General features: G+C 43.0%; 1 protein-coding gene across 1 annotated transcript in view; it reads left to right on the plus strand.

The window, feature by feature from the left end:
- The window catches only part of COQ4 (coenzyme Q4), a 390,712-nt gene that overhangs the window by 11,647 nt on the left and 355,661 nt on the right, over positions 1-23,404 (plus strand). The window lies entirely within an intron of this gene.

Genomic DNA, 23,404 nt, shown 5'->3' on the forward strand with positions numbered 1-23,404 from the left:
TTTTTCACAAAACAGGCAGAAACAGGTACAGCAAACACTTATAAATGCTATGAATCAGCTACTACAGCTTACACAGAAGAATTTGCTACAAATACAGTCAAATAGTAACAAACAAGGATTCCAAGTGCAATATTAAGTTAAATGCAGTAAAAACAGCTTCAATGTAACAGAAAGGCAGGCGAAATACAGTTGCTAGGTATTCAGATGTGGAAAGCAACAAAAAATATACTTAGTATCAAGAAAAGTCGCTTATTCAGCTCTCTGCAGCCTGGATTACTCTGCTGGCCCACGTGGAGTCTTATCAAATGGGTTCCTTTCATTCTGTCTTTTATGTGTGAGCTGCTCTATTTGTGCCTGGTATTTTCTTCAGCCAAAGTAGCCAAAGTACATTTGTTAGCCATTTCTGCTTGTCTGCCCTTAGGTCCATGTCTTTCTACCCTTTTTGGGGTTATAAAGTTTTTGAGAGGTGTCCTGCACATTAGGACACCAAGTAGAGCTGCTGTTCCTCATTGGAACCTAAATTATCTTTTGGGGAAAAACTTACTGTTCTACCTTTTGAGTCTACTTCCTCCTTTTCTGTTAATTCCTCATCTTCTCTTAAACCATGTACTTGAAAACATTATTTTATTTTGTAGCTCTGACTTCACCCAGGAGGACATCAAAACTGCAATCACTTATGGTTTTTCCACCTATTATCATCTTAAATAAGGACATGGTAACCCTTAGGACTAACTTTCCCTTTATGCCTAGGGTGGTTAATGAGCTTTCCTTGAATTGGTCTGTTTTCTTCCCTACCTTTTTCCTTTTCAAAACAAAGGAGAGAGACTCTTGCATTCCTTAGATGTCCATAGACAAAGTGGGTATTACTGCGACAAGACCAAAGACATCAGAAAGTCTGACTAACTAACTGTCTGTTTCCTTTCAGGAGAAACATTTAGGTCTTCCATTATCAAATCACCTCTAAATTGATTTCTTCTGCCATTTTGTGTTGTTACTCCTTTTTATGGGAAATAGCTCCCAGTTCTTTCTTCTAGAACTGTTTCCTTCTTTGGAGCCTTTTTGAAAAGGTTTGATTCTAAATCCATTTTGGAAGCAGCAACTTTATCTTTAATCTGCATTTTTACCTACATTGTATATTTGATGTTTTATTCAGGTTTAGAGCTGGATTTGCTCAATCCATCATTCAGTGAATCTTAGACCTTGAATTAACTTCTCAGTCCACCTTCTTTCCCCTTAGGCTGCTCTGGGAATCTTCCCATCAGTTAATAATATTGCAGCAGTGATCTAAGGAAGGACATAATACAGTTGTGTAAGACCTTTATTTACTGTAACAGTAGATGTGTGATTTATCAATGTTGCTGTATTACATCCCATCCTCATTCCCCTTTCTTGCTTTCTTTATTGACTTTGGCTGTAGTGGACAGGTCTTCCCATTTTGTCCCTCTTCCTGTTGGCATGTATGTGTATTCTATATTTCTGTATAGTTTACCTATTCTTCTGCTTCATTGCTTTAATTTTCCTGATCAGGAACAAAGAAGTCCTGAGGTAGTTTGCAGTTGTACATCCCTTATGTACCTTCTTGCTTTCCTGAAGTTTGGTCATATTTCAGATATATGGTGCAGTGAAGGCACCCAGGCTTTGGTATTCTGGCTGGATGTATGGTTTTCCTTGGCAGGATATCCCGTCTGTTAGTAGTACTGCAGCAATGACCAGTCAGATATCTATTGATATGGTAAGTTCTTACACAGTTGTGCTATTTCACTCACTGGTATTCATTAAAGCTAAAATGGTGCTGCTGCTAAGATGCCAGTGGGAGTGGCAATACCCAGAGGTGAAGACTGAGACACCACAGGAAAAAGCTGAATCTCTACCGCTGTAAACGAGTGTCTCACTGTCTGTGGTTTTGTATATGGTGATGTGGTCTTATTCCTGTGCATCTGCAGTATTCAAAGAGCCATTGTTACTGCTCAGCTTTGGTAACAGTGATGGCGTACAATTTCTTCCACTGGCCCTCCTCTTGTGATTCAGGTGTTCGTATTTCTCCTCATTAACTGCAGAAAATTCTGTTATATTTTGTTTTACTTTTTTTCTTACCTGGGGAACAGTGGGTATCGCAATGAGACTACCAAAAGATTTGATGTCATCTACTATGGATGGGCACAGCAGGTTTAAATTTGCTGTGTGCAGATATCATTTATGGATTAAAACTGAGTAGAGTCTTTCAGCTTGACCTCCATTGTTTATAGATGTTTGCATCTAGCACACATTGTACTGGATTTCCTTTGTACAGTTAGTTGATATAATTTCATAGTGTACTAATTTTTTGTCAGATGTACACAACCATAAGTTTGATGGGATCTCAGTATTGCAAATTATAAAAAGAACTGATTTCTACTTAATGACTGGGTTAACCTGTTAATTAGGATAGTTAGTAATTCAGCCTGGCTGCCCCAAAATTAAAAAAAAAAAGAAAAAAAAACTTTTATCTAAGGTAGTGACTGATATATAATATTGGCCCATTTCATCCACAGCCTGAGACAAATATTTGGTTAAGTGACGTGCTGCAAATCACACAGCAAGCAAGTAGAGACTGACAGAATCAAGCCCTACAGTACTGGAATAAGAAGCAACTGCTGGTCGTACAGAGCCTTAACCCTTTGCTGTAACTGCCAGAACAATAAGTAAAATATCAACATATTTGAGCAAGAATTATATCATACGGTGGTGTACACAGTATTTGCAAAAGCTAGTTAAAATGTACAAGCTTCCTAATTTCTATATTGACATTTGAAGAAAAACATATTGGCTTTGCAGCCAGCAACTCTTAAAATGAATTAATCTTCTTCTTCTTCTTTCGGCTTTTTCCCGGTTAGGGGTCGCCACAGCGGATCACCTTGTCCGCACATTGAATGGCAGTGGAGTTTTACGGTGTCGAGTTGCCAGCCCGGCGCCCAACCTTCCACAGAAGGCACACTCACATGCACACCTAGGGCCAATTTAGAGTGTCCAATCCACCTGCAGCATGTCTTTGGGATGTGGGAGGAAACCGGAGCACCCGGAGGAAACCCACGCGACCACAGGGAGGACATGCAGACTCCGCACAGAAGGCACCCCAGCCGAGGATCGAACCGGAGAACCTCTTGCTGTGAGGCAGCAATGCTAACCACTGCACCACTGTGGCCGCCCCTTAAAATGAATTAATATCAATGCAAAAAACAGTATTTTATGAAAATCCCTAGAAGCATGAAAATAATTTAGTCTCATTGTTAAATTATATTGAAAAAAGGCAGCTTGATGGTACACAGCAAAAATTATTGCAGGACAGTAAAGAAAGTGTTGTCCATCCTAAAAAATAATAGTACAGATCCTACACAATTTCACTTCCTTAATCTGAGTAATTTCTTCAAAACTATTGTGATTGAATGTCATCTTGTTTGAACTGACAGAAAAGAAATTTGCATTAAGTAAAATTGGTTGTTTATTTATTAATTTTATGTTGGTGGAGGGCAATCTCCCACATTCTCTTGTGCCACTCGCTACTTATTATCAGGTCTGAGGTCGCTGCAGTTCTAGATAGGATGAATATCTGTGAAATTCTTCACAGTCTGTGGAATTAGATCTGCTCTGAGAATCAATTTTATTGACTTTGCAAGGGACATCTCTGATGAAAATTGGCATAGTAAATACATGAGTGCAAAGCGGAAGTACTGAAATAGAAAAAGCCATCAACTATGTCTTGCATCAGACAACTGTCATACTGAATCTTAATCACTCCAAATACTGAATAGTAACACATAATGAATAGAATGCTAGCTGTTTATGAGGAGCATACCTCCCAACCGTACCAAATTACTCTGTTTTTTACCCAGTTTTGGGTCCAAATAATGGGGTGCCATGATTCCCAAGTGGCACCCCTTCATTTCTAAATTATTCCCAGCTTTCCAGCCTTTTTTTTTTTTTTTTTTTTTGCACTTTTTGAGCCGACATCATCATGTGCGCAATGATGTCAGCTCCATCAGCCTACCAGCCTGTCAGAATTGAGCTCAAGGGCTCACGTGCAAACATTTCCAGCTTTATTCACTGTTTCAATGGATGTGCATGCATTTCTGGCTGGCTGTTGATTTCGTATGGATCTGCGAGCGGGAAGGACTGGTGGAAACACTTGTGAGCTGCGGGAAGGAAGGAAACATTTTTTATTATTATCTTATGGGTACTGCAGAGCTTGGCTTGAGCGGGAAAGAAAGGACTGCAAGCATGGGTACTACTACAGGAACGGAAAGGACTGCTGCAAGACTTTAACAGATTAGGTATCTGACGTGAATGGATTGAGCATATTTCAGGTAAGGACTGACGTGAACGGATTGAGCATATTTCAGGTTAAGCCAGAAAAGTTAGATGTGAAGTTGTTCTATCTCGCCATTCATTCTTACAGGTGGGTTCAGAGCCAATCCTCTGCTCTGAGTCGGCCTACTACAAAGCTCGAGGTCTTCAGACAGCTCGTGGCCAAGTCCCTCTCCCATGATGCACCTAGAGTTACCTCAGATCTAGTTTGCTGCTGCAATAGATCGGAGGTTCCTCAGCAATACCTTGGGCCAGTAAAACTTTATTACAAAGATTTTCTCTTACAAATTATTAATTCTTTCTTAAATTTAGATTGACCTCTTTAGCAGTTATATATCTTTAGTGTGTTATTCCTTGGTGTGCCTTTTTCATGTTATATATAGAGCTTTTGGCCTTCATTTTTCTAAAGACCTTTATATTTAGTGTAGTTAGAGTTGTTATATAGTTATTGTGTGCTTTGATAACTTTTGATACTTAGAAGTGCTTAGATATAGCTACAGTTTGTGTGTGTGTGTTTAAAGTGACACTTGTCACAAAATATTTAGCCCGTAGTTTTTTTTATCAGGGCTTATTTAAAAAAGTTTTGAGTATGTCTTTAGCTTAGTGTACTTTCACTGATACTGTGCTGTGCTGTGCTGTTTATTATGGCTGACCAGGATAGGGATAAACATCCTAAGTCAGGATTCAAGAAATGTCCAAAATGTGGACAGAAAATGTCTGTCACAGATAGCCACATTAATCGTGTTTACTGTTTAGGAGCTTTACACCTTCAGGAAAGTTGCTCCATTTGTCATTCCTTCTCTTCCAGGGTCCTTCAGGAGAGAAAGCGAAAGCTAATCGATAGAGGTCTAGTTAAACCATCTTTCCAGGATGTTTTGAGTGACCAGGACAGGTCTAGCAAATCTTCAAAGTCTTCCAAGGCTTCTACTTCTTCGGAAGTTAAGAAATAATAAAAAAAATGTCGACGTCGGCTCCACAGTCATCGGAGCCAAGTGTCTTGTCCTTTCAGAGCCGGTCCCCGGTCCTGGAACCAGTATCCGAAATGCCTAAATCTCCACTCCTGCAATCTGTACCTCCTTCTATCCACTCATCTCGGTCTTCGATAAGCCTTTCCGATTTGGATGTGGATCGTGTGGTGCAGAAGCTATTACAGGCACCGGCGTTTGCTAAATTTTTATCGGCTGTGACCCAAACGGTTTCGGAACCGAAGACCCTTTTACCATCAACTACCTTTCCTTCTGCAAGCCATACTGGTCCTTCGGAGCCAGAGGAGTTGGACCCTTCTCATCGGAGCAGAAGTGCCTTTGAAGCCATGAGGAGAGTTTTGTCTCCTAAGACATTTTTGACTTCAGGTCCGGCTACCTCCTCCCCAAAAGCACCTGCATCCGCTTCTGCTTCACAGATCCTTGCTAAGCGTAGAGACCCAGAGCCTCAGGAAGCCCCATTGGGTGGTCCCTGTTCTTCTGAGACCTCACCAGACATTTCCATTGAAGAGGTTCCCAGGAAGCGAATCTGTAAGAGGAAGCATTTAGACTCCCCACAGGAGTTTCTCACATTCGTTACCGACTTGGATGAATCCGAAGGGTCCCCACAGCCCCCCCCCCCCTTTGAGGCTATCTCATTTGCTGAGATATTAGAAATCCTTAGGCAGAGGGGTGATTGGCAGTCCACCAACCCTACTAAAGACGAGTCTGTTCTCCTGAAGGCTTTCAGGTCTCCACCTCTTGGGTGTCTCCTCCCTTTGATGAGCTTATGGAGCTGGTCTCACAAAGGGCATGGGAGTCTCCAGACACCATGGAGCCTGTACCCAGGAGGCCTAATAAATTTATTTCTGCCCCCCCCCCCCCAGGAAAAATAATTTCTTGCCAGTTGATGCCATGGTGGTGGCAGCAGCCACCAAAAAGGAGATTTCGGAAACTTCTTCCTCTATCCATCCTCCTAATAGAGACTCTAGGATCATGGATAGATACAGGAAGCACACGTACAGTTCAGCGATTTTTTCACTTCATTCGCTCAACTATTTCACCCATTTTACTAGACTGCAAAGAGAACTCCTCAAAGAGCTCGGAGATACTCTTCAGGGTACAGTAGCTGCAGGAGCTACAGATAAAGTGGCCTGCCAGCTTGCTACTCTCAGTTCCATAGTAAAGTCGTCCATGCGTCTCATTTCATATGCAACTGATGGAGCGAGCAGAGCAGTGGGTACAGGAATTGCTCTTAGGAGACACTCCTGGATGTGCTTGTGTTCCTTCGCGGAGCCGTTTTAAGTCATTTTTTGTCAACACCCCTTTTGATGGCTCGTCCCTTTTCAGGCCCAAAGTTAAGGAAACATTGACCAGGTGTGAACAGGAAGGAAAGACTCTGTCTGCCATTGGAGTCCATTTTTCCACCCCTACCAGACCATACCCCAAGGGTCAAAGGGGAGGAATGATGTGGTTCCGTAAAGCTCAAGGAGCCTTTCAGGACACATGGTGAACCCCTCTCCAGAGGCAGAGGAGAGGGCAGTGATGGAAGATGCCGCCTTCTTGGCAGAGGAGGGTCCGCAAAATCATGGCGACAGAGATCAGTTCTTTGGGAAGCCCTGCCAGCGCTCCTGAAAGGAGGCTTGACTGTCCTACTCTGGAGGCAGTCGGGGGTTGCTTATCTTTGTATCCAAATGCCTGGCTCAAAATAACAAACTACATTTGGGTACACTTTTCCAGAGGATATTTCATTCCTTTCGCCACACTCCCTCCATTGACAGCAAAAATCCCGGACGTTCCAACCAGTTACAGGGAACAGGCAACAATAGAGGTCCAAACGTTGCTAAGAAAGAGTCATCCAACCAGTCCCAGCAGACCAGATAGGATCTGGAACTTGCTCAAGATTCTTTTTAGTTCCAAAAAAGACAGGGGACTGGAGACCTATTTTGGACCTCAGCAGACTAAACAGATCTGTCAAGAAAGAGAAGTTCCGGATGGTCACGCTTCAGTCGATACGTCCCTTTTTAGGGAAAGACAATTGGATGTGCTCCATAGATCTCCGGGATGCGTACTACCACATAAAAATGGCCAGACTATCCAAGATCATCTGCGCTTCTGGCTGGGAGCCAATCATTACCAGTTTTGAGCCCTGCCCTTTGGTCTCACTACAGCCTCCAGAGTGTTCACGAAATCTATGGCAGTGGTCACGGCTCACCTGAAATGTTTAGGATTCCAGGTGTTTCCGTTCCTAGATGATTAGCTCCTCACCATCACAACCAGGCATCACCTCATACAAGCCAGGGACACCACTCTTTCACACTGCAGTCATCTGGGCATTACAATAAACTCAGAAAAATCTGCCTTGTCGCCATCACAACATACCGTTTTTATTGGAGCAGAATTGGACACTACCACCACCACTTTAAGACTTCCAGCAGAAAGTCATAATACTCCGTCAGCAGGTTTACAATATCATATCCAAAAACAAGGCTCTAGCATCAGAAGTACTAAAATTGTTAGGCATGATGGCAGCTGCAGTATTAGCCATACCGTTGGGTCGCATTCACATGCGGATTCTTCAATGGCTGTTGTTCACTCAATGGTCTTACCAAGAGTTCCCACTTTCTCATCTTATAATGATCACAAACACATGCAAAAGGGATCTTCAGTGGTGGTTGACCTCTCATCATGTTACAATAGGTTGTCCCTTTGTTCTACCCCCACCAGCGGCTGCAGTGACCATGGACTCTTCCCTGATAGGCTGGGGAGGGGCATTTTCAAGGATGAACAGCCTAAGGCACATGGACCGAACAAGAGGCACATCTGCATGTCAGTGTCCTGGAGATGAGAGCAGTACTTTCAGTGTTGCAGTACTTCCAGGACTCTCTTCGTCTGGAACAATTGCAATTCAGGTGGACAACATGCCGGTGGTCTGGTACTTGAACAAACAAGGAGGAACCAGGTCCTACCCCCTTTGTCACGAGGCCCTAAGAGTATGGCAATGAGCTACGTCCACCCAGCACTTTCTGTTAGCAACACACATTCCGGGGAAATCCAACGTGATAGCAGACAAGCTGAGCAGAGCAATTTTATTGCCTTACGAGTGGTCCCTCAAGAAAGAAATAGCAGACAGAATATTCCGCAGGTGGGGCCAGCCTTGCTGCAACGTTTTTGCCAACCACATGAACACGAAATGCAAAAGCTACTTTGCCTTGATTCCCTCTCCAGGAGAAGCCCCAAGGGGCGCACTCGTACACGATTGGACTCTGGGTATCAAGAGACTTGGTGAAAATGCATAGAAACTCGAAGTACTACAGAAATCAAGAGCCCTGGGAAGGACCATCATTCTAATAGTCCCTCATTGGCCTCGTCAGATTTGGTTCCCCTTCCTTTGACTTTGCCAATTGGAGGACCCTTGGATTCTAGACCCAGTTCCAGATCTTCTGATGCACTCATCGGGGGAACTTCATCCCTCTCTTCAGTCCCTGAAGCTGACAGCTTGGCTGCTCCAATTCCCAACATAGCCAGGTTCCATAGCCTTTCAAATGAAACGCAGCAGATTCTAATATCTTCTCATAAATTCTGTATTAGGAAGCTATACCTTAGCAAATGGAAAATATTTTCTATATGGGCCTCTCAAAATAACATTGATCCCTACCAAGCCTCTATGGCCTCCATATTAGCGTTCTTGACTATGATTTTCAACAAAAGAGCTGCAGCAGCAACAGTTCAGGTTCAACTTGCGGCTATCTCTAATTTTCACCTTGGATTTGAAGGATTGAACATAATGTCACACAAACTATCCAAAGCCTTTCTCAAAGGGACTTTTCCCTTTCAGACCACCTGTGAAATCCCAGTATACCCCATGGAATCTAAATTTTATGCTTTCATGCATTATTCTCCCTCCTTTTGAACTAGCTTTCTCATGCGACTTGAAATGCTTGTCATGGAAGACTATCTTTTTAGTAGCTATCACTTCTGCCCGCAGAGTGTCAAAACTTCAAGCTTTGTCCATAAAGCCACTTTCTCTAATTTTCCATGCTGACAGTCTCTCATTATGAACTAATCCCTCTTTTTTGCCTAAGGTTTGTACTGAAACTAACCTTAACCAAATTATTGATTTGCCAGTGTTCTTTCCCAAACACACTAACAACTTAAAGTACATGCTGCACAAGCTTGATGTTCATAGACAGCTCAGATTTTACTTGGATAGAGCAAAAGAGTTCAGGAAATCAGAATAGCTTTTCATTTCCTTTTCAGTCAGATTCCAGAAAAGGTATACCAGTGGCAAAAACAACTCTGTTTAAGTGGTTATCCGATTGTATCACATTTGTTTATTCAGCTGCTAATATGCCCTTGCATCACAAAATAATTCTACCAGAGCAGTGTCTACATCCTCTGCCTTTTCCACTAGACTTCCTTTAGACGACCTCTGTGCAGCAGCCACTTGGTCAAGACATCATACCTTTATCACTCATTACAAAGTGGACAGGGCCTCCAGGGACAGGGCCTCTTTTGGGTCTACTGTCCTGAAAAACATAACTCCTGTGAGCCACCCGAGAAAGATGGTGCTTGGGATGCTACCCATCTGTAAGAATGAATGGCTAGATAGAACAACTTCACATAAAGAAGTTATGTACTTACCATGTTCCATGTGAGTTGTTCATCTCGCCTTCATTCTTACTTCCCACCCTCCTACCCCTTCCAGGATTTTTCGAGGACCGAGATACTCGATTCTTCCTGGTTACTCAATCCGTCTATGGCTTTCTCTTAGAGTGATAGAATGATGCATGGTATTATACGCAGCAAACAAGATCTGAGGTAACTCTAGGTGCATCATGGGATTGGGACTTGGCCTCGAGCTATCTGAAGACCTCGAACTTTGTAGTAGGCCGACTCAGAGCCGAAAATCGGCTCTGAACCCATCTCTAAGAATGAAGGTGAGATGAACAACTCACATGGAATGTTATGGTAAGTACATAACTTCTTTTTTTGTTCTCATAGCCTCATATTATTGCCCAGTGTGCTTCATATTAAGAAAATACATGCAAAATACTCCAGATTTTGCCACTGCAAATATATTAATAATTTTAAATGCTACCCCTATGGCTATAAATTGCTTAAATGTGCAAGCCTAATTTTCTGTGCAAGACTAGTTATGCACGAATCAATGTTGCAGACATTAGGTTAGACACTTGTAGCAAAGCCAGGCATTAGTAAGCAATAAAGTTTCAGAGTGATGGTCAGAACAAAAAAATGAACTCATCCAAATTCATATAATGTTCTTGCAAGATCCTCAAGCATAATACTTCGATGCAAATATACTTTGCTTTTACCCTGCTGATCCCTTAAATATCTTGGGGTTTCATATATCATACTGTTTTGCTCTTCTTAGTTCTCATAATGACTAACGGACCTTACCATATAGATCTGTCAGCCTACCTATTACAAATACATTCAGGTAATGTCTTATTTTAGAAATGTTATAATAATGGTGGATACTGTTTCTCCATAAATAGTATCAAATTCTAAAATATGTACTAATTTCTGGTAAAAACAATAAAATTCCTAGAATCAATCATTTAGGCTGAGTCACTAAATCAACAAAACTTTAATATCTTCTACCAGTTTCCTTTATTCGATATTCTGTTTGTAAAATCTGCATTTAATCTACTTCTGCACACGCAATAGTCTGCTTTTGATTTTTATTTTTTTTTTCCATTTTTTGACTGGATTTGTCCCACTAGGCTAGCTACATCTTTTCAGGGGTGACCCATAGGGTGGTTGTAACAAAGAAGGAAAGGAGTGTGTGTTGGATGCTGGTGATCATTATGAAGACCTTACTTCACCTACTGGTGTACCAGTTATTTGATTATCAGATGGTGGCTTATCTGATCAGAAACCTGAATCATTCTTGAATGAAAATGAATTGTTGATGCTAATAAGGAGTCTTGAAGTCAAGTCATGGACAAATTAGAAGCACAGGAGGGACTTAATGATGACCTTTTGTCAGATGCCTTTAAGATTCCAGCAAGTACTGAAACGTCCACTTGGCTTAAAATCATCTCAGACTATGCCTGCTATGTATGTAATGATGGTGCTTTATTTGGAATGGCTACAGGGGGACTCTGGTGCCATATTTTGGTTGTCTTTTCTTCAGTTTGCATTTGAAAGTTGGTATCCCACAATTCCATTGGAGTGGGCAAGGTTACATAATTATGTATGCAAATTTTATGTTAATCAGCGAGCAGATTTGTACGTATTCTTCATGTCCAGATTTTTGATGTTTCCAGGTTGAGAGGTATGATGAGGAGACATTAAAGTAATTAAAACTACCTGTTTACTTAAGTTGTAGACCCTCGGTTTTTCTTTACTTTAGACAGTAATGATGCAAAGATTCAGCTTTGCAATCTTGAATGCATCTTCTTCAGGAGGTGCTTTTGTTCATAGGTTCATAGGTAGGTACTAGGCTGTCGGCCCAAGGGGCCTAAGTAAGCCTAGGTAACAAGGTTCCCTGGCTTACGCCACCAAAGAAAGTTAATTTCCTGTGCCCCTGTAGAGCAGAGCCACAGAAGTGATCTCCCCATCCACTCATCAAGATTTTTCTTGAAGACTACTAATGAGGAACTTTGCTTGACATAGATGGGTAGCTTGTTCCAGAGTATAGGAAGTCTCTGGGACAGGAATCTGTCCCTCCAGCATGTCCTATTTATTGTGGTGACAAGGTTTAGGTCCCTAGACCGTGTAGCTCAGAGGGATTGGGATTTCTTAAGGTGTAGCATGTCCAGCAGCTCTGGGTTTAACATAGCTTTATATGTTAGGCAGAGATCTCCTTGGAGCAGGTGATATGCTACAGAGTAAAGCTGGAGGTTTTTGAGGCGGTCAGTGTAGGGCATCTGTTTGAGGCCAGTAATCCTCTTTGTAAGGTACTTCTGTAGCCTTTCCAGCTGCTGCAGATGTCTTGTGGTGTACATTCCAAAAGGGGCGTTTTACACTGTAATGGGTCTAATGAGTGCCGAGTAGAGGGGAACAATGGCCTCTTTTTTTCCTGGATGAGAACCCTTTTGTGATGATGTGTGCCACATAGAAGGATTTCCTGACTACTATGGTGATGTGATTATCAAAGGAGAGACTACTGTCCACCTGGGTCTCAAGGTCTTTTATCACACATTCAGCATTAAGTAGACTGCCGTTTATGTGGTAGGTAATGGGTACAGAGTTTTTTCCAAAGGGGATGACAATGCACTTTTTGGCATTGAGGTTGAGGCCATACCTCTGACACCAGGCATCTGTCTCAGTGAGGCCCTTCTGTAGGATGTCCACATTATTTGGGGACTCAACTATGGCTCCTACTTTGCAGTCATCTGCAAACCTCAGTAGCCAGAGGCCTTCTGTGTTAGCCTGTACTTCAGAGAAGTAGATAGCAAACAGGAGAGGTTCCAGGACTGAATCCTGTGGTACTCCACTTGTCACTGGTTTGAACTCAGATTTGGAGTCTGCAACTTTTACAGTGTGGGTTCTATCAGTGAGCCAGTTAGCAACACATCTTGTGACGTAGGGATTTATACCTAGTTTAGTGAGTTTAGCTATAATTCCAGAATGGGGGATGGTGTTGAAAGCCATGGCGAGGTCAAGATAGGCTGTGTGAACCACCTTACCGTTGTTTACGGCTTTGGTGACCTCAAAGAAGTCGATCAGGTTCAGAAGACATGATCTGCATTTCACAAACCCGAACTGGGTGGGGTCTAGAGTTTGGAGGTTACCAATGTCTTTGTTTATGAGTTCCATGATGATACGTTCCATGGCCTTGCAGACCAGGCTCGTCAGGCTAATAGTTCCCAGGATCAGTGGTGGCTCCCCCTTTGTGAAGTGGGATAACTGTTGCTGTGGCCATTCAGTGGGCATAAAGCCTGATGTGAGACTATGATTGAACATGGTGCTTAGGCGGGGAGCCAGTTCATTCTGAAGCTCATGTAAAACGCAGCCTGGGACGTTGTCCTGTCCCATGGATGCTGTGTTTTTGGTTTTAGAGAGTGCAGCTTTTACCTGCATAGATGTGATTACAGGGACTCTGCATTCGTCCTGTATAGATGTGGGTCCTTTAGGGGGTGAGAGGGGGGTAAAGTTAGCACTGAACCTATCTGCCAGGATGTTGGCAATATCAGTTGGTTCTGTAATTTTCATGCCGTTGTGCTGTAACTCAGAACAGATCTAGGTGTTGTCATTGAGATTCTTGACATAGCTATAGAATGCTTTGTGGTTGCCCTTAGAATCAGTGGCGATTTTGTTTTCGTAGCTAGCTTTGGAGGATCTTATAAGGGATCTCAGCTTCTTACTGAGCCTGACCAGGCAGCTCCTCCACTCATGGGATTTTACTTTCTTTTGCAACAATTTCTTCCTTCTGTTATAGAGTTTGTTTATGGCAGGGGCCACCTGATTGGCTGCCTTTTTTTTTGGAGGATAGCGTCATGGTTCTGTTTGGGATAGCACGATCCATGCACTCGTGTAAGTGCTTATAGAGTGCATTTGTGTAGGATTCAGCAGTCATAACTGTATTGTCCATCTGCATGGGTGTCATGAAATTCGCCACTTCTGTCTTAAGAAGCATGAAGTTGGCTTTGGAGAAATTTTTACCATGGTTTCCTTAATGATGTGTGGGGGCGAGATGCAAATATCTAAGGTAATTAGCTTATGGTCAGATCTGATCAACGAGGAGTTGATTTCAGGTGTGGAACACTGGTCACTCATGTTGGTAATGACTAGGTCTAGAATATTGTTGCCCCTGTTGGGGGTGTGGATAAGTTGATCCAGGGCATTTGAATTTATGAATTCCAGAAAGCGTTGAGTGAAGGAGTTGGTACATGAGTAGTTTTCCCAGTTAATGGTGGGGTAGTTGAACTCGCCCATTATTAGGGTGTTTGAACCCTAATATTTTCCAGTATATCAAGAAAAGAGGAATGGGAATCCTGGGGCATGATGGGGGATCTTTAGCAGGCTACAATTTGGATTGCAGTTTTGCCCAGAGATAGTTGCACTTGGATAACCTTGGATGCATTATGCTGCGCAACTAGCCTGGAAGTGTGGATATCCTTAATGAATATGGGCACACCTCCGCCTTTGGTGTTCTGGTCCAGGTTAGATGGCAGAAATGTGTGGTATGAGTTATAGCCTGGTAATGCAGGGGTGCTCTCTAGAGCCTTTAACCAGGTCTCAGTCACTGCACAGTTATCAGTGTTCTCCATTTTAAGAAGTGCCTCGTGTGAGTGCATTTTGAAATTTAGACTTCTAGCATTGAGTAGCATTATGCCTGTTCCTGTTACTGTGGTGAATTTGTCATTTGAACCTTGCCTAAAAAAGGCACTATAGGGACAGCAAGAGCCTTATCCAGTATCCAGAATCCCAGGGGCGACTGGTGCAGGCCATCTCTGGCAAAGCATCGTGGTCTGTTGACCATGTCGTCCCAGGCAGAGCAATACTGGATCACCTTAGAATGACACCAGAAGCTTAGCCAGTTATTGAAGTCAGTCATTTTGTCCTTGTACTGTGGTGTCATTCTGGGCAATGGCAGGATGCTACTCATGGCTAGGGTCATACATGCCTGGACTACAAGATCGGAGAGCTCTTCATGTCTCTTTTCATGTAGTCCAGGGAAGTACGTCTCAAGTCGTTCACACCAACATGGGCAATGACAGAGTCATATTTGTACTTGTTGTGGAGTGACCTGAGTGCGTGGGTTATGTGGTGGATTCTGGCATCCGACAGGCAGCTGACAGTAGTCTTCTCATTGTTTAGCCTGGTGAGTGGGACATCAGTGTGCCTGACTATAGAGTCACCTGTGATTAGTGTGTTGGGTACGTTGGTTTGCCTTATGGGCTGTGGTTTATTGGCACACTGAGTCTGTGGGCTATGTGTCATTTGGGTTGTGTTGGGGGTGGAGGTTGCTTGCGTTTCTGCTTTGTAGGTCTCTGTTGCTTGAGCAGATTATTATTGAGAGCCTCTGCAAATGTTTCTTTGTATGGATTTTGGTGGTGTAGGCTTAGTTGGGACTATGTGATGAGTGTGGTGTGTTGCAAGTGTTTACCTTCTCCTCTTGACTGTCAAGTGCAGTCTTGGTTGGAGTGAGCTTTACCTCCATTTTGGCTAGATAAGTGCACTTCTCACAGGTGGGGGTGTTGGGTGGTAGGAGGAGAGGGTTGTCTGTGTACATGAGGCAATTGCTACATTGCTTCAAGATGCCCAGATTCATCAGCTAGACAGAAGAGAACACTGGGAGCTGACCCTTAGACATGCCTGAATAAAAAATTATTTTCCTCTAGACAAGTGAGGGAAAGTGAGTATAAGAGCTGTTTTTCTCTAAGCAACTGAGGAAAGTAAGTACAAAAACTGTTTTCCTCTAAAGAGGAAGGTTGAGTGCTGTACTAATTTGTAGCTTATTTAGTGCTAACAACAAGTTCTGAACAAGTGCTGAGCACGAATAAGCAAATTCAAGTGCTAAGACTAAGAATCTGTGCCTGGATCTTGTGGTAGATAGGCTACCTATTGCTTACCACTCCCATTGATAAGCTAGAATACTTCCCGGCTTGGGGGCTCTGAAACTTACAAAGAGTCCTGGATACAGCAAATCTGTATCTGGACTAGACTAGTTACAGGAAAGGTGGGAAACGAGCGAAGGGTGGGCTTTTAAACCAGAAAGTTGAAAGAGATGTAAAAACTGCCCAAACGGCCAATAAACTACAATTTCTGGGCCAGAAACCACTCTTGTGGTAGATAGGCTACCTAGTGCTTACCACTCCCACTGGTAAGCTAGAAGGCTTCCCTCCAACACAGAAAGGCTTGGGGGTGCTCAGAAGCTTACAATCAGTGCTGGATACAGCAAATCTTTATCTGGGCTAGACTAGTTACAGGAAAGGTGGGAAATGAGCGCAAACACAGACTTTTAACAGGAAAAAAGATTTAGAACTGGATATCTTCTTGAGATTTTCCTCTTAGAAAAAAGCTTCAGCAAGGGAATTGTTCAGTATTCTTGGACTAATTGCATTTATGATTCCTGTAGCAGGACTCCACATGAGATCAATTATAAATTAAGTGGAACCCAAACATCCCTTGACATTCCAGATATACATATATATATATATATATATATATATATATATATATATATATATATATATATATATATAAATAATTACTTCAATCCAAGTCTCCCATTTTCCTTTCCAGTTCCAGCAATGTGTATAGGGATAAAAGTGAAGGGTCTTTGGAACAGAAAAGACTAACCAAAACACACAAACATGAAAGATATGTTAGTAGTCATCAGTGCTCCCAAATGTGTCAACCATCGGTGGTCCACAGGACGATTGCAACTGGTCACAGACAACATCACAGTGATGTGGTACAGAAACAGGTGTGATCCAGATTTTATCCTCTGTGCAGGCTACCCATGGTAGCCTGGGAAATAGCCTTTCATCATGATCTCATTCTCTAGGCATCTTATATCCTAGCAGAGCAAAATTATGTGGCAAACAAGCTGAGCAGGATCAGGACAGACCCACAGGAATGAAAACTGAATTGATCCAACTGTGGGGAACAACTCGGGTGGATGTTTTTGCTTCCAGTTACAAAAATCAGTTGGCAAAATTCTAATCCAGGACTCCATGCAAAGAGGTCAGGAAAACAGATGCCTTTTCTTTTCCTTTGGCATGAATATTCCTGTGTGCTTTTCCATTAATATCCGGGGTCATTCTGAAGTATCAGAAGGACTTTTCAGAGGTTTTTGTAGTTGCTCATTTCTGGATCAAGTAGCAGTGGTTCTCCCTTCTTTCAGAAATGGCCAAAGGCAGGTAACATAAGCCTCCTCACAGAATAGACCTACTCACAGAAGACAAGTGGGTAGTTGATATATTCCAAGCCCAAACAACTACAGCTAGCTGCCTGGATGATATTGTCATAATATCTTTTAGGCATCTGTTTTATGTGGATGTGCAGCAGATATTAAAGGAGTAAAAGCAAACTACTACTAGAAAATTATATTTTAACAAATGGAAAAGACTTTATAGTTAGTGCCAGTGCAAGAATCAGGACCCTTTAAAGCTATTGTTTCTCTGGTGCTGCATTATTTTTTTTGAGATATTATTTCTGTGGTCTTACTCCTCCATCAAGGGGTTCCGTTCAGAAGCTCGAAATACTGAAATCTCGAATTTCAGTATTTTGAGCCCAAGAAGCCGAATCCACATAATAGCAAAAGTTAAGAAGCATGAAATTCAAAACCTCGAATACCGGAGGTTTTGAATTTCACACTTCTAAAGTTCCGCTATGGTTATATATTCAGGTAAGTGTGTGTGTGTGTGTTAAGGGGTTTGGGTAGGGTGTGTGTCAGTGTGTTTTGTTGCTGTGATGTATGTGTGCGAAGAGAAAGTAGCTTGTGTGGTGGTGTTTTGTGTGTGTTTGTATGTAGTGCGACCTCGGAGTGAGAATATTTAAGTAGGGGGGTGTGGGGGGCTCAGGGGGGGGCTTGCCCCCCTTCTTTCATGTAGTAGAGTGATTGCGTGTGTGTGTGTGTGTGTGTGTGTGTGTGTGTGTGTGTGTGTGTGTGTGTGTGTGTGTGTGTGTGTGTGTGTGTGTAGTAAAACTGCAAAATTCAAAACTTCTGGTATTTGAGGTTTTGAATTTCGTGGTTTTTAGTTTTCGTTGTTTTGTGGATTCCACTTCTTGGGCTCGAGATACTGAAATTCGAGATTTCAGTATTTCGAGCTTCTGAAGTGAATCCTCATCAAGGTATGTCTCTCTCCCATTTCAGCATGTCTGCCAGTGGATCCCCCTCCTTCAATGCATTTACATGGAAAAAATGTTCTTGAAAGGAATGTTTTATATGAAGCCTCCTAGAAAACAGATGAGTCCTGTTTGGGACCATAATTTTGAATTGCAAAAATTAACTCTTGCTCCATTTGAACCAGCTCATCAGGCTGACTTCAAATACTTTACACAGAAAACAGTTTTGCTTGTTGCTCTGACTTCTGCAAAAGGGTGTCTGAATTGTAGGCACTTAAGGTAGGTCAGCCTTTTTTCATTTTGCACAAAGATAGGATTTCCATTAAAACCAATCTCTCCTTTATGCCTTAAGTGGTATCCTAGTTTACTTTGAGACAAGCTGTCCATACCCTTGACTTCCTTCCCAAACTTAAAAATGAGGAAGAAAGGATATCCACTGGCCACTCGGATGTTATCCTGACAGAACTAAAAGTTTTAGGAATTCTGATAAGTTGGTTATGTCATGTGAATGTAAGAAGAAAGGGCAACCTGTGTCAAAGCAAACTATTTCCAAACGGTTGTCTCATGCTGTTCTCATTTGTTATACCCACAATAACAAGCCAATTCCAGGCAGGATCAAGGCACATTCTTTTAGGACTTTGGAGTCATCTGTGGCTTTTTGGAAAGGGTTGAATTCTAGAAGCAGCAATTTGCCTCTCTCTGCATACCTTTACAAAGCAGTGCAAACTAGATGCCCACTCCATGTTTAGGACAGACCTTGCTAGGATCATTCTCCAGAGGCTCTTGGATCCTTGTCTTTCCACCTTTTAGTCAGTGTAAGCTGTGGTGATCTACCCATATAGTTTGGGCTACCATAGTAGTAATCGGTATGATGAACATAGTACAGTTGTGAAAGTAAACGTGAGGTAACAGTAGATGTTTGAATGGTCATTGCTGCAGTAGCTGCTCCTTTTTCACCCCTCATTTGTGTATGATTTTTGTTGCCAGAGAGGGTCATTATGTTTTCCTAGCATTGACATTTTTAAGGCTATATCCTCCCTCTTTCAGGTGGCGTGAAAGCTTTGAAGGGCTTAGCACCCATACCACTTTTTCTGGGTCAGTATTATATCCTCAAAAAGGCATTCCATCGAACGCCTCTTCATCGACCCTTAAACTGCGAAATTACAGAACAGCGAATGTTCACACCAGCAATTTCTTTCCCTGGGAAAGAAGTCACTTGACCATCCCTGTTAGTTTGTCGTTTTCCTCACTGTAGCGATCTTGTAGTTGGTATATTTAGTTAGGGGAGTGTGGGGGGTGAAGCCCCCCACTTTGTAATGTTTGTAGTGATATATTTTTCTTTTTAGGGCAAGCAATTTCTTTCCCAGGGGAAAGAAATCGTTAATGTGAACGTTTCCTGTTTTGTGATTTCGCAGTTTAAGGGTTGATGAAGAGGAGTTCGATGGAAAGCCTCTTCGAGAATATAATATAGACCCCTTTTTTCAGCTCTGCTCAAACTTAAGTGTTTGGGCATGAGGAAGGTGTTCCTAAGCTTTGGAAGCTGGCCAGCTGGTGCATTCTTAGCAGAATATAACCCATATACCTACTGCAGCAGTAATCATTTTAACATATATTGTTATGGTAAGCTAATTTACAGAACTGTACTTTTTCAGACAACATCATGACATATGCCAATAAAATACTATAGCAAACATGACAAAATAAGAAAACAACTTATCAGATATTGGCAAAAAATTATAATGTTAAACTTGCATCCTAAGCAGCTGACATCAGAATCTACAAAATAAAACTCAGAGAATCTGATAATTTTAGGTACCTCCCTATCCAATCAATATGTACTATATATCTGAGGTTTCCTTAATGACATGCATGAAACTGTACGTTCTTTTTCTTCCTGTATATACAGTTTGACTGATGGAATTACTGCTGTCTTGAGGATGCAGTCTGACAGCTCTAGCAAGTGCTCAAACCTTGAGCTCCTTCAAACTCCCACAGTGCATTTGCTGCTGTGAAAGACTTAACATGATCCAGGCACTCTGCTAAGTCCAGTTTGTTTTTCAAAACTGCTATCACCTTACTTCTGTCAGCCGGTTCTTAACTAGTATTCCGCTTCTTGCTTTAAAAAAAAAACTCAGTTTGCTTTCACATGATGGGTGTAGAGGCCTCGTCATTTCTGATCCTTTTGCTTTCATTAAAATTTATAGTTATGCATCATAATTTGCTTAGGTAGAGAGGTCATAACTATTTTTCTGCTTGATATTTTTGCTAGTTATTGGCTGTTGTCGTTGTTGAAAACTGGTTTAGATAGTTCCATTTTGTCCTTTTTTGTACGTTCAGCAGTACTTTAATTTTTTGACAGAGACAGGAGTTTCAGAAAGTGTAGCATATGTGGCCACAAGAGTTCACCCCAGGGCATTCAAGATCTCTGAGTGATGTGGTTGGGGCCAGAACACGTTTCAGTGGGTGGCACTATTTTCAAGAACTTTGGCTCGCATTCATCATCAGAAAGTAAGAATAAGTTGATCCACAAGGATCTTTGTCTGCTGGACATGAGAAAGGTAAAGAGAAGGAAAAGTGTAATAAAGAAAAATGAAGAAGGACATAGATAATGAAAGCAAGAAATTAAGGACAAATACCCAGGCTTCTCTAAGACACTGAACGTCTCCCAGCCTGAACCTCAGCATCTACTCTTGGTGCCAGTTTCAGTATGTTCACTGTCTCCTGTGTCAGACCCTTCCTGCACAGATCCGATCACCATTTCAAACAAGTCGCCTAAAAAGATGCCAAGTTGCCAAGTTCTGAAATAGACTGGAACAGGATGATTAGGGCATTTTTGAAAGTTCAGATTGAAAGTGGTTTCATCCCATCCTCCTCTGTCTCTAGTTGGTCCGCATTCACCGTTAAAAGCTCCTTACCCAGTCTTAATATCTTCATTGGTGGTTTCAGATTAGATCTCTTGTACAGGGCCTGTAAGGTTGGCATTAACTGGCTTGGAGGTCTCAGAGTTGACTTCTGTACATCCGACTCACTCGGCTCTGAGACACATGGGGTTTATGTAGTCTTGGGGCCAGGCTCTCGATGGAGGACCTTCAGGAGCATCCTTGGCTCTGATTTGCTCTCTACCGTTTTGTTTGTATTGTAATCATCAGCATTTGAGATGTATGCTCTGATGTCATTATCAGAGCCATCCGGATCTTCGGCATTGGTGCTCCTGACTACTGTCCCTTTGATGTCGACTTTGATGGGGACTGATATGACACTAACTTGGTGTTTCCTAGTGTCGACAGATTTAGCATTAGCTATCATGATTATTGAAAGGATGATTGCTTCCTCATTTTGGAAGTCAGCAGAATCTGTTTTGACACTACCTCTAAATCTTCATTCTGGACTTCATCCCTCCCATCATCCTTCCCAGAGACATACAGCTTCCTATGGAGGCTAAGGTGAGTCTGCTGAGGATTCAGAAGCTTCCCCTTTAGATTCTCCTAGGAAACAGATGTGTAAAAGCAGAGACAGTTAGCTCCTCCACAGAGTCCCTCACTTTGGACACTGTTGTGGATAAAAGAGGAGGTTCTCCACAGTTTTCTTCAGAAAATGTCTGAGGTGATGAAATCCTATAATTGATGCAGTAGAGAGCATCTTAGCCCTCTGACCCACCCTTTCTGGATGAAGAAGTGGTGTTTGAAGTGTTTAGATGTTATGTGATCCTATCTCGCCTACATTCTGAATGATGGGTTCGGAGCCGATCCCTCGGCTCCGACTCGGCACGCTTATGCCAAAGAGCGAAGTCTCTTATTGGCTGAGCTTACTATATCCCAGGATGCACCACTACCAGTCCCCCAGATCTCGTTTGCCGCTTCCCTGCGAAGACGTGGTCTCGAGCTGGCTGGGCTGAGTAGTTTTTATTAACTAACTTTTCTGTCAGTTTTTTGCTGTTTTTGCTCACAAAAGCTGTTTTAACGGCTATCGCTAACTTTGTGTACGATTTGGATTGTAAAATTGTTGTGTGTGATTGGGTTGAGTTTGTTTTCGGCCCCCCTCCATCCAGGGCCTTCCCGGACTGTCAACCTTTAATTACTTTACAGGGTCTCTAGTAATTTTATAGTTGGTTTAGAGTTCCCTGTTCTTTTTTACAGGAAGTGTTTGCATTAAGCTATTACTGTAAGCTTAGCTTTATCATCAGTAAGAATTTAGTGGTTTACTTTCCTGTCAAAGTGACTAAAATTGTGTAACATCATGTCTCAAACCCCTAGGCCTTCGGGCTTTAAAAAATGTTCGAAATGCGGGTTTAAAATGTCTATCACAGACGATCATTCGCTCTGTGTATATTGTCTCGGGGCAAAGCACTTGCAGGAGTCATGCAGTGTATGTCACGCTTTTTCCTCAAGGGTCCTCCAGGAGAGGAAAAATAAATTGATTCTTAAGGGGTTAGTTAAACCTTCCTTTGAAGAAGCCTTGGCATCCTCTCCTGCTCCGGCCAAAAAGAAAAGAGCTTCGGTTCCGACCAGTCCGTCGGATCCGACTGCCAAGAAACTTAGGCAGGCCTCTCCTTCGGCTCCAAAGACTTGGAGCCGAGGTTGAACGGTCTGCCTCGATGCCACCAGTATCGACTCCTCTGGCTTCGGAGCCGATGGCTGGGGCATCGAGGCGGGTCACCTTCGCCGGCTCCGCTGCTCGGAGCCGACAAGGGTCGCCGCTCAGACACTTCCTCCTCGGCGCCGAAGTCTACCTCGGCACCGATGGAATCTGCTGTGAGTATTCCCTCGGCGCCGATACTCATCGAGTCGCCTCGAGCCGGTCCCCTAGCCCTTTGGGGCCGATGGAGAGGCCTTCTCGAACCCGTTCTGTTTCCTCTCGGTCTTGAGGATGTCTGATTCTGATATAGACAGGGTGCTCCAAAGACTGTTCCAGTCCCCAGTCTTCCAAAATTTGTTTCGGTTCCGACCCAGCTGGTTTGAGCCGATGACCTTGGCCCACCCCAATGCGATTCCTCCTCCGGCTGGCTGGGCTCCGTCGGAGCAGGTGCTGTTGGAGCCGGTGGAGATCTCAGGGTCGGCTCCGACCCTTACTCCAACCCGGCCTCGGGTCCGAGTTTACGCGGACTTCTTCGGCTGGACCCGGGGTGATGTTTCGGGACCTATGCTTTCAGTTCCGAGCCTCCCCTCGGTGCTTCCGCTGCGGCACCTCCGTGGGCTATCACGGCTCGAGTCCGGACACTCCCAGGATTCTGGGGTCCGGCTTTCAGGGCCATGAGGAGTGCCTTGGCCAAGTCCTCTTCGCCATCTCTCGGTTTTACCAGCACGTTCCCTGCGGGTGCAGACTCGGTCTTTGGG

This window comes from Protopterus annectens, chromosome 16.part0 (genome assembly GCF_019279795.1).
Source record: "Protopterus annectens isolate FY-2018-M chromosome 16.part0, PAN1.0, whole genome shotgun sequence".
Taxonomy (NCBI): Eukaryota; Metazoa; Chordata; order Ceratodontiformes; family Protopteridae; genus Protopterus; species Protopterus annectens.